Source organism: Lissotriton helveticus, chromosome 1_1 (assembly GCF_964261635.1).
Source record: "Lissotriton helveticus chromosome 1_1, aLisHel1.1, whole genome shotgun sequence".
NCBI lineage: Eukaryota > Metazoa > Chordata > Amphibia > Caudata > Salamandridae > Lissotriton > Lissotriton helveticus.
Genome location: NC_136057.1, coordinates 1,918,003,862 through 1,918,016,073, shown reverse-complemented (window position 1 = coordinate 1,918,016,073; position 12,212 = coordinate 1,918,003,862).

The following is a 12,212-nucleotide window of genomic DNA, read 5'->3' as shown; positions in this document are numbered from 1 at the left end:
TGCATATTTTGACATTTATGCTGGTACTGAGATAGTGTAATGTTTCATTGGCATATTTACAAGCCGCTTGTGCAATGTTTGACATTAATGCTGGTATAGAGATAATGTAATGGTTTCATTTGCATATTTACAAGCCGATTGCGCAATGTTTGACATTAATGCTGGTATAGAGATAGTGTTATGGTTTCATTGGCATATTTACAAGCCCCTTGTGCAATGTTTGTCATTAATGCTGGTACATAAATAGTGTAATGGTTTCATTGGCATATTTACAAGCCGCTTGCGCAATGTTTGACCTTAATGCTGGTACAGAGATATTGTAATGGTTTCATTGGCATATTTACAAGCCGATTGCGCAATGTTTAACAATAATGCTGGTATAGAGATAGTGTAATGGTTTCATTGGCATATATACAAGCCCCTTGTGCAATGTTTGACATTAATGCTGGTACAGAGATAGTGTAATGATTTCATTGGCATATTTACAAGCGTTTGCGCAATGTTTGACAATAATGCTGGTATAGAGATAGTGTAATGCTTTCATTGGCATACTTACAAGTCCCTTGTGCATATTTTGACATTTATGCTGGTACTGAGATAGTGTAATGTTTCATTGGCATATTTACAAGCCGCTTGTGCAATGTTTGACATTAATGCTGGTATAGAGATAATGTAATGGTTTCATTTGCATATTTACAAGCCGATTGCGCAATGTTTGACATTAATGCTGGTATAGAGATAGTGTTATGGTTTCATTGGCATATTTACAAGCCCCTTGTGCAATGTTTGTCATTAATGCTGGTACATAGATAGTGTAATGGTTTCATTGGCATATTTACAAGCCGCTTGCGCAATGTTTGACCTTAATGCTGGTACAGAGATATTGTAATGGTTTCATTGGCATATTTACAAGCCCCTTGCGCAATGTTCGACATTAATGCTGGTATAGAGATAGTGTAATGGTTTCACTGGCATATTTACAAGCCCCTTGCGCAATGTTTGACATTAATGCTGGTATAGAGATAGTGTAATGGTTTCATTGGCCTATTTACAAGCCGCTTGCGCAATGTTTGACATTAATGCTGGTATAGAGATAGTGTAATGATTTCATTGGCATACTTACAAGCAGCTTGCGCAATGTTTGACATTAATGCTGGTATAGAGATAGTGTAATGGTTTCATTGGCATATTTACAAGCCCCTTGCGCAATGTTTGACATTAATGCTGGTACATAGATAGTGTAATGGTTTCATTGGCATATTTACAAGTCCCTTGCGCAATGTTTGACATTAATGCTGGTACAGAGATAGTGTAATGGTTTCATTGGCATATTTAAAAGCCGCTTGCGCAATGATTGACATTAATGCTAGTATAGAGATAGTGTAATGGCTTCATTAGCATATTTACAAGCCCCTTGCGCAATGTTTGACATTAATGCTGTATAGAGATAGTGTAATGGTTTCATTGGCATATTTACAAGCCGCTTGCGCAATATTTGACAGTAATGCGTTTACAGAGATAGTGTAATGGTTTCATTGGCATATTTGCAAGCCCCTTGCGCAATGTTTGATGTTAATGCCGGTACAGAGATAGTGTAATGGTTTCATTGGCATATTTACAAACCCCTTGTGCAATGTTTGACATTAATGCTGGTACAGGGATAGTGTAATGGTTTCATTGGCATATTTACAAGCCGCTTGCGCAATGTTTGACATTAATGCTGGTACAGAGATAGTGTAATGGTTTCATTGGCATATTTACAAGCCCCTTGCGCAATGTTTGACATTAATGCTGGTACAGAGATAGTGTAATGGTTTCATTGGCATATTTACAAGCCGCTTGCGCAATGTTTGACAATAATGCTGGTATAGAGATAGTGTAATGGTTTCATTGGCATATTTACAAGCCCCTTGTGCAATGTTTGACATTAATGCTGGCACAGAGATAGTGTAATGGTTTCATTGGCATATTTACAAGCGTTTGCGCAAAGTTTGACATTAATGCAGGTATAGAGATATTGTAATGGTTTCATTGGCATATTTACAAGTCCCTTGTGCAATTTTTGACATTTATGCTGCTACAGAGATAGTGTAATGTTTCATTGGCATATTTATTAGCCGCTTGTGCAATATTTGACATTAATGTTAATATAGAGATAATGTAATGGTTTCAATTGCATATTTCCAAGCCGCATGCGCAATGTTTGACATTAATGCTGGTATAGAGATAGTGTAATGGTTTCATTGGCATATTTACAAGCCCCTTGTGCAATGTTTGTCATACAAGCTGCTTGCGCAATGTTTGACATTAATGCTGGTACAGAGATAGTGTAATGGTTTCATTGGCATATTTACAAGCCCCTTGCGCAATGTTTGACATTAATGCTGGTACAGAGATAGTGTAATGGTTTAATTGGCATATTTAAAAGCCGCTTGCGCAATGTTTGACATTAATGCTGGTATAGAGATAGTGTAATGGTTTCATTGGCATATTTACAAGCCCCTTGCGCAATGTTTGACATTAATGCTGGTACAGAGATAGTGTAATGGTTTCATTGGCATATTTACAAGCCCCTTGCGCAATGTTTGACAATAATGCTGGTATAGAGATAGTGTAATGGTTTCATTGGCATATTTACAAGCCGCTTGCGCAATGTTTGACATTAATGCTGGTATAGAGATAGTGTAATGGTTTCATTGGCATATTTACAAGCCCCTTGCGCAATGTTTGACATTAATGCTGGTATAGAGATAGTGTAATGGTTTCATTGGCATATTAACAAGCCCCTTGTGCAATGTTTGACATTAATGCTGGTATAGAGATAGTGTAATGGTTTCATTGGCATATTTACAAGCAGCTTGTGCAATGTTTGACATTAATGCTGGTATAGAGATAGTGTAATGGTTTCATTGGCATATTTACAAGCCCCTTGCGCAATGTTTGACATTATTGCTGGTACAGAGATAGTGTAATGGTTTCATTGGCATATTTACAAGTCCCTTGCGCAATGTTTGACATTAATGCTGGTACAGAGATAGTGTAATGGTTTCATTGGCATATTTACAAGCCCCTTGTGCAATGTTTGACATTAATGCTGGTATAGACATAGTGTAATGGTTTCATTGGCATATTTACAAGCCGCTTGCGCAATGTTTGACCTTAATGCTGGTTCAGAGATAGTGTAATGGTTTCATTGGCATATTTACAAGCCGATTGCGCAATGTTTAACAATAATGCTGGTATAGAGATAGTGTAATGGTTTCATTGGCATATATACAAGCCCCTTGTGCAATGTTTGACATTAATGCTGGTACAGAGATAGTGTAATGATTTCATTGGCATATTTACAAGCGTTTGCGCAATGTTTGACATTAATGCTGGTATAGAGATAGTGTAATGCTTTCATTGGCATACTTACAAGTCCCTTGTGCATATTTTGACATTTATGCTGGTACTGAGATAGTGTAATGTTTCATTGGCATATTTACAAGCCGCTTGTGCAATGTTTGACATTAATGCTGGTATAGAGATAATGTAATGGTTTCATTTGCATATTTACAAGCCGATTGCGCAATGTTTGACATTAATGCTGGTATAGAGATAGTGTTATGGTTTCATTGGCATATTTACAAGCCCCTTGTGCAATGTTTGTCATTAATGCTGGTACATAGATAGTGTAATGGTTTCATTGGCATATTTACAAGCCGCTTGCGCAATGTTTGACCTTAATGCTGGTACAGAGATATTGTAATGGTTTCATTGGCATATTTACAAGCCCCTTGCGCAATGTTCGACATTAATGCTGGTATAGAGATAGTGTAATGGTTTCACTGGCATATTTACAAGCCCCTTGCGCAATGTTTGACATTAATGCTGGTATAGAGATAGTGTAATGGTTTCATTGGCCTATTTACAAGCCGCTTGCGCAATGTTTGACATTAATGCTGGTATAGAGATAGTGTAATGATTTCATTGGCATACTTACAAGCAGCTTGCGCAATGTTTGACATTAATGCTGGTATAGAGATAGTGTAATGGTTTCATTGGCATATTTACAAGCCCCTTGCGCAATGTTTGACATTAATGCTGGTACAGAGATAGTGTAATGGTTTCATTGGCATATTTACAAGTCCCTTGCGCAATGTTTGACATTAATGCTGGTACAGAGATAGTGTAATGGTTTCATTGGCATATTTAAAAGCCGCTTGCGCAATGATTGACATTAATGCTAGTATAGAGATAGTGTAATGGCTTCATTAGCATATTTACAAGCCCCTTGCGCAATGTTTGACATTAATGCTGTATAGAGATAGTGTAATGGTTTCATTGGCATATTTACAAGCCGCTTGCGCAATATTTGACAGTAATGCGTTTACAGAGATAGTGTAATGGTTTCATTGGCATATTTGCAAGCCCCTTGCGCAATGTTTGATGTTAATGCCGGTACAGAGATAGTGTAATGGTTTCATTGGCATATTTACAAACCCCTTGTGCAATGTTTGACATTAATGCTGGTACAGGGATAGTGTAATGGTTTCATTGGCATATTTACAAGCCGCTTGCGCAATGTTTGACATTAATGCTGGTACAGAGATAGTGTAATGGTTTCATTGGCATATTTACAAGCCCCTTGCGCAATGTTTGACATTAATGCTGGTACAGAGATAGTGTAATGGTTTCATTGGCATATTTACAAGCCGCTTGCGCAATGTTTGACAATAATGCTGGTATAGAGATAGTGTAATGGTTTCATTGGCATATTTACAAGCCCCTTGTGCAATGTTTGACATTAATGCTGGCACAGAGATAGTGTAATGGTTTCATTGGCATATTTACAAGCGTTTGCGCAAAGTTTGACATTAATGCAGGTATAGAGATATTGTAATGGTTTCATTGGCATATTTACAAGTCCCTTGTGCAATTTTTGACATTTATGCTGCTACAGAGATAGTGTAATGTTTCATTGGCATATTTATTAGCCGCTTGTGCAATATTTGACATTAATGTTAATATAGAGATAATGTAATGGTTTCAATTGCATATTTCCAAGCCGCATGCGCAATGTTTGACATTAATGCTGGTATAGAGATAGTGTAATGGTTTCATTGGCATATTTACAAGCCCCTTGTGCAATGTTTGTCATACAAGCTGCTTGCGCAATGTTTGACATTAATGCTGGTACAGAGATAGTGTAATGGTTTCATTGGCATATTTACAAGCCCCTTGCGCAATGTTTGACATTAATGCTGGTACAGAGATAGTGTAATGGTTTAATTGGCATATTTAAAAGCCGCTTGCGCAATGTTTGACATTAATGCTGGTATAGAGATAGTGTAATGGTTTCATTGGCATATTTACAAGCCCCTTGCGCAATGTTTGACATTAATGCTGGTACAGAGATAGTGTAATGGTTTCATTGGCATATTTACAAGCCCCTTGCGCAATGTTTGACATTAATGCTGGTATAGAGATAGTGTAATGGTTTCATTGGCATATTTACAAGCCGCTTGCGCAATGTTTGACATTAATGCTGGTATAGAGATAGTGTAATGGTTTCATTGGCATATTTACAAGCCCCTTGCGCAATGTTTGACATTAATGCTGGTATAGAGATAGTGTAATGGTTTCATTGGCATATTAACAAGCCCCTTGTGCAATGTTTGACATTAATGCTGGTATAGAGATAGTGTAATGGTTTCATTGGCATATTTACAAGCAGCTTGTGCAATGTTTGACATTAATGCTGGTATAGAGATAGTGTAATGGTTTCATTGGCATATTTACAAGCCCCTTGCGCAATGTTTGACATTATTGCTGGTACAGAGATAGTGTAATGGTTTCATTGGCATATTTACAAGTCCCTTGCGCAATGTTTGACATTAATGCTGGTACAGAGATAGTGTAATGGTTTCATAGGCATATTTAAAAGCCGCTTGCGCAATGTTTGACATTAATGCTGGTATAGAGATAGTGTAATGGTTTCATTGGCATATTTACAAGCCCCTTGCGCATTGTTTGACATTAATGCTGGTACAGAGATAGTGTAATGGTTTCATTGGCCTATTTACAATCCGCTTGCGCAATGTTTGACATTAATGCGTTTACAGAGATAGTGTAATGGTTTCATTGGCATATTTGCAAGCCCCTTGCACAATGTTTGATGTTAATGCTGGTACAAAGATAGTGTAATGGTTTCATTGGCATATTTACAAGCCCCTTGTGCAATATTTGAGATTAATGCTGGTATAGAGATAGTGTAATGGATTCATTGGCATATTTACAAGCCGCTTGCGCAATATTTGACATTAATGCGTTTACAGAGATAGTGTAATGGTTTCATTGGCATATTTACAAGCCCCTTGTGCAATGTTTGACATTAATGCTGGTACAGGGATAGTGTAATGGTTTCATTGGCATATTTACAAGCCGCTTGCCCAATGTTTGACATTAATGCTGGTACAGAGATAGTGTAATGGTTTCATTGGCATATTTAACAGCCCCTTGCGCAATGTTTGACATTAATGCTGGTACAGAGATAGTGTAATGGTTTCATTGGCATATTTACAAGCCGCTTGCGCAATGTTTGACAATAATGCTGGTATAGAGATAGTGTAATGGTTTCAATGGCATATTTACAAGCCCCTTGTGCAATGTTTGACATTAATGCTGGTACAGAGATAGTGTAATGGTTTCATTGGCATATTTACAAGCGTTTGCGCAAAGTTTGACATTAATGCAGGTATAGAGATAGTGTAATGGTTTCATTGGCATATTTAGAAGTCCCTTGTGCAATTTTTGACATTTATGCTGGTACAGAGATAGTGTAATGTTTCATTGGCATATTTATTAGCCGCTTGTGCAATATTTGACATTAATGCCGGTATAGAGATAATGTAATGGTTTCAATTGCATATTTACAAGCCGCTTGCGCAATGTTTGACATTAATGCTGGTATAGAGATAGTGTAATGGTTTCATTGGCATATTTACAAGCCCCTTGTGCAATGTTTGTCATACAAGCCGCTTGCGCAATGTTTGACATTAATGCTGGTACAGAGATAGTGTAATGGTTTCATTGGCATATTTACAAGCCCCTTGCGCAATGTTTGACATTAATGCTGGTACAGAGATAGTGTAATGGTTTCATTGGCATATTTACAAGCCCCATGCGCAATGTTTGAAATTAATGCTGGTACAGAGATAGTGTAATGGTTTCATTGGCATATTTACAAGCCCCTTGCGCAATGTTTGACATTAATGCTGGTATAGAGAAAGTGTAATGGTTTCATTGGCATATTTACAAGCCCCTTGCGCAATGTTTGACATTAATGCTGGTATAGAGATAGTGTAATGGTTTCATTGGCATATTTACAAGCCGCTTGCGCAATGTTTGACATTAATGCTGGTATAGAGATAGTGTAATGGTTTCATTGGCATATTTACAAGCCCCTTGCGCAATGTTTGACATTAATGCTGGTATAGAGATAGTGTAATGGTTTCATTGGCATATTTACAAGCAGCTTGCGCAATGTTTGACATTAATGCTGGTATAGAGATAGTGTAATGGTTTCATTGGCATATTTACAAGCCCCTTGCGCAATGTTTGACATTAATGCTGGTACAGAGATAGTGTAATGGTTTCATTGGCATATTTACAAGTCCCTTGCGCAATGTTTGACATTAATGCTGGTACAGAGATAGTGTAATGGTTTCATAGGCATATTTAAAAGCCGCTTGCGCAATGTTTGACATTAATGCTGGTATAGAGATAGTGTAATGGTTTCATTGGCATATTTACAAGCCCCTTGCGCAATGTTTGACATTAATGCTGGTACAGAGATAGTGTAATGGTTTCATTGGCATATTTACAAGCCGCTTGCGCAATGTTTGACATTAATGCGTTTACAGAGATAGTGTAATGGTTTCATTGGCATATTTGCAAGCCCCTTGCGCAATATTTGATGTTAATGCTGGTACAGAGTTAGTGTAATGGTTTCATTGGCATATTTACAAGCCCCTTGTGAAATGTTTGACATTAATGCTGGTACAGGGATAGTGTAATGGTTTCATTGGCATATTTACAAGCCGCTTGTGCAATGTTTGACATTAATGCTGGTACAGAGATAGTGTCATGGTTTCATTGGCATATTTACGAGCCCCTTGCGCAATGTTTGACATTAATGCTGGTACAGAGATAGTGTAATGTTTCATTGGCATATTTACAAGCCGTTTGAGCAATGTTTGACAATAATGCTGCTATAGAGATAATGTAATGGTTTCATTTGCATATTTACAAGCCGCTTGCGCAATGATTAACATTAATGCTGGTATAGAGATAGTGTAATGGTTTAAATGGCATATTTACAAGCCCCTCGTGCAATGTTTGTCATTAATCCTGGTACAGAGATAGTGTAATGGTTTCATTGGCATATTTACAAGCCGCTTGCGCAATGTTTAACATTAATGCTGGTACAGAGATAGTTGCGCAATGTTTGACATTAATGCTGGTACAGAGATAGTGTAATGGTTTCATTGGCATATTTAAAAGCCGCTTGCGCAATGTTTGACATTAATGCTGGTATAGAGATAGTGTAATTTTTTCATTGGCATATTTACAAGCTCCTTGTGCAATGTTTGACATTAATTCTGGTATAGAGATAGTGTAATGATTTCATTGGCATATTTACAAGCCCCTTGTGCAATGTTTGACATTAATGCTGGTACAGAGATAGTGTAATGGTTTCCTTGGCATATTTACAAGCCGCTTGCGCAATGTTTGACATTAATGCTGGTACAGAGATAGTGTAATGGTTTCATTGGCATATTTACAAGCCCCTTGCACAATGTTTGACATTAATGCTGGTACAGAGATAGTGTGATGGTTTCATTGGCATATTTACAAGCCGCTTGCGCAATGTTTGACATTAATGCTGGTATAGAGATAGTGTAATGGTTTCATTGGCATATTTACAAGCCCCTTGCGCAATGTTTGACAATAATGACGGTATAGAGATAGTGTAATGGTTTCATTGGCATATTTACAAGCCCCTTGCGCAATGTTTGATATTAATGCTGGTATAGAGATAGTGTAATGGTTTCATTGGCATATTTACAAGCAGCTTGTGCAATGTTTGACAATAATGCTGGTATAGAGATAGTGTAATGGTTTCATTGGCATATTTACAAGCATCTTGTGCAATGTTTGACATTAATGCTGGTACAGAGATTGTGTAATGGTTTCATTGGCATATTTACAAGTCCCTTGCGCAATGTTTGACATTAATGCTGGTACAGAGATAGTGTAATGGTTTCATTGGCATATTTAAAAGCCGCTTGCGCAATGTTTGACATTAATGCTTGTATAGAGATAGTGTAATGGTTTCATTGGCATATTTACAAGCCCCTTGCGCAATGTTTGACATTAATGCTGGTACAGAGATAGTGTAATAGTTTCATTGGCATATTTACAAGTCGCTTGCGCAATGTTTGACATTAATGCGTTTACAGAGATAGTGTAATGGTTTCATTGGCATATTTGCAAGCCCCTTGCGCAATGTTTGATGTTAATGCTGGTACAGAGATAGTGTAATGGTTTCATTGGCATATTTACAAACCCCTTGTGCAATGTTTGACATTAATGCTGGTACAGGGATAGTGTAATGGTTTCATTGGCATATTTACAAGCCGCGTGCGCAATGTTTGACATTAATGCTGGTACAGAGATAGTGTAATGGTTTCATTGGCATAGTTACGAGCCCCTTGCGCAATGTTTGACATTAATGCTGGTACAGAGATAGTGTAATGTTTCATTGGCATATTTACAAGCCGCTTGAGCAATGTTTGACAATAATGCTGGTATAGAGATAATGTAATGGTTTCATTTGCATATTTACAAGCCGCTTGCGCAATGTTTGACATAAATGCTGGTATAGAGATAGTGTAATGGTTTCATTGGCATATTTACAAGCCCCTTGTGCAATGTTTGTCATTAATGCTGGTATAGAGATAGTGTAATGGTTTCATTGGCATATTTACAAGCCGCTTGCACAATGTTTGAAATTAATGCTGGTATAGAGATAGTGTAATGGTTTCATTGGCATATTGACAAGCCGCTTGCGCAATGTTTGACATTAATGCTGGTATAGAGATAGTGTAATGATTTCATTGGCATATTTACAAGCCCCTTGCGCAATGTTTGACATTAATGCTGGTATAGAGATAGTGTAATGGTTTCATTGGCATATTTACAAGCCCCTTGTGCAATGTTTCACATTAATGCTGGTATAGAGATAGTGTAATGGTTTCATTGGCATATTTACAAGCAGCTTGCGCAATGTTTGACATTAATGCTGGTATAGAGATAGTGTAATGGTTTCATTGGCATATTTACAAGCCCCTTGCGCAATGTTTGACATTAATGCTGGTACAGAGATAGTGTAATGGTTTCATTAATTGGCATATTTAAAAGCCGCTTGTGCAATGTTTGACATTAATGCTGGTACAGAGATAGTGTAATGGTTTCATTGGCATATTTACAAGCCCCTTGCGCAATGTTTGACATTAATGCTGGTACAGAGATAGTGTAATGGTTTCATTGGCATATTTACAAGCCCCTTGCGCAATGTTTGACATTAATGCTGGTATAGAGAAAGTGTAATGGTTTCATTGGCATATTTACAAGCCGCTTGCGCAATGTTTGACATTAATGCTGGTATAGAGATAGTGTAATGGTTTCATTGGCATATTTACAAGCCCCTTGCGCAATGTTTGACATTAATGCTGGTATAGAGATAGTGTAATGGTTTCATTGGCATATTTACAAGCCCCTTGTGCAATGTTTGACATTAATGCTGGTATAGAGATAGTGTAATGGTTTCATTGGCATATTTACAAGCAGCTTGCGCAATGTTTGACATTAATGCTGGTACAGAGATAGTGTAATGGTTTCATTGGCATATTTACAAGTCCCTTGCGCAATGTTTGACATTAATGCTGGTACAGAGATAGTGTAATGGTTTCATAGGCATATTTAAAAGCCGCATGAGCAATGTTTGACATTAATGCTGGTATAGAGATAGTGTAATGGTTTCATTGGCATATTTACAAGCCCCTTGCGCAATGTTTGACATAAATGCTGGTACAGAGATAGTGTAATGGTTTCATTGGCATATTTACAAGCCGCTTGCGCAATGTTTGACATTAATGCGTTTACAGAGATAGTGTAATGGTTTCATTGGCATATTTGCAAGCCCCTTGTGCAATGTTTGATGTTAATGCTGGTACAGAGATAGTGTAATGGTTTCATTGGCATATTTACAAGCCCCTTGTGCAATGTTTGACATTAATGCTGGTACAGGGATAGTGTAATGGTTTCATTGGCATATTTACAAGCCGCTTGCGCAATGTTTGACATTAATGCTGGTACAGAGATAGTGTCATGGTTTCATTGGCATATTTACGAGCCCTTTGCGCAATGTTTGACATTAATGCTGGTACAGAGATAGTGTAATGTTTCATTGGCATATTTACAAGCCGTTTGAGCAATGTTTGACAATAATGCTGGTATAGAGATAATTTAATGGTTTCATTTGCATATTTACAAGCCGCTTGGACAATGTTTGACATTAATGCTGGTATAGAGATAGTGTAATGGTTTCATTGGCATATTTACAAGCCCCTTGTGCAATGTTTGTCATTAATGCTGGTACAGAGATAGTGTAATGGTTTCATTGGCATATTTACAAGCCGCTTGCGCAATGTTTGACATTAATGCTGGTACAGAGATAGTTGCGCAATGTTTGACATTAATGCTGGTACAGAGATAGTGTAATGGTTTCATTGGCATATTTAAAAGCCGCTTGCGCAATGTTTGACATTAATGCTGGTATAGAGATAGTGTAATTTTTTCATTGGCATATTTACAAGCTCCTTGTGCAATGTTTGACATTAATGCTGGTATAGAGATAGTGTATTGATTTCATTGGCATATTTACAAGCCCCTTGTGCAATGTTTGACATTAATGCTGGTACAGAGATAGTGTAATGGTTTCCTTGGCATATTTACAATCCGCTTGCGCAATGTTTGACATTAATGCGTTTACAGAGATAGTGTAATGGTTTCATTGGCATATTTGCAAGCCCCTTGCACAATGTTTGATGTTAATGCTGGTACAGAGATAGTGTAATGGTTTCATTGGCATATTTACAAGCCCC